This window comes from Zalophus californianus, chromosome 10 (genome assembly GCF_009762305.2).
Source record: "Zalophus californianus isolate mZalCal1 chromosome 10, mZalCal1.pri.v2, whole genome shotgun sequence".
NCBI lineage: Eukaryota > Metazoa > Chordata > Mammalia > Carnivora > Otariidae > Zalophus > Zalophus californianus.
Window position 1 is genome coordinate 35,234,428 of NC_045604.1, and position 662 is coordinate 35,235,089.

The 662-nt window shown below is 43.5% G+C and overlaps 1 non-coding gene across 1 annotated transcript; it reads right to left on the reverse strand.

Annotated features, from left to right (window-relative positions):
• Nucleotides 1-234: 234 nt before the first annotated feature.
• On the reverse strand, nt 235-341 carry LOC113933759. The gene has a single exon (XR_003523463.1). It is a non-coding gene; the product is annotated as a U6 spliceosomal RNA (small nuclear RNA).
• Nucleotides 342-662: the final 321 nt, after the last annotated feature.

A 662-nucleotide genomic window follows, 5' to 3' on the forward strand; every position in this document is an offset into this window, starting at 1 on the left:
AACATTTTGGTGTATATATATATATATATATATATATATATATATATATATATGCTTCGCGAATTTTTTTTATTTTTTTAATGTTTTATTTATTCATGAGAGTCAGAGAGAGAGAGTCAGAGGCAGAGAGAGAAGCAGGCTCCCCGCCTAGCAGGGAGCCTGATGCGGGACTCGATCCCAGGACCCTGGGATCATGACCTGAGCCGAAGGCAGACGCTTAACCATCTGAGCCACGCAGGTGCCCAGTGCTTCGCGAATTTATGTGTCATCCCTACACAGGGGCTGGGCTAGTGTTCTCTGTATCATTCCAATTTTAATATATGTGCTGTAGAAGTGAGCACTGCACAATTTGGTATCTTTAAAAATGGGTACATTGTTGCTTCTCCTGCTGGGCCCTCTTGTCCAAGTGCCATCTTGACAAGATTCTTCCATAGACCATGTCTGTGGAGCAAGGCAGGCAGAGAGACGTGTGCACAGGAGTGCTCTGAATGGGAGCTCATTGAGTTTAGGATTGAGCTGGGCAAGCTTCCTGCACAGAGGCAGAAAGGCATTAAAATAAAGCATTGTATCACATGGATCTGGTCACTTTCAGGAAGGATAAGAGAACACATCTAAAAGACATGTTTAAAGTGTGCTCTCGTTAATTGTGGCTCAACCATCAT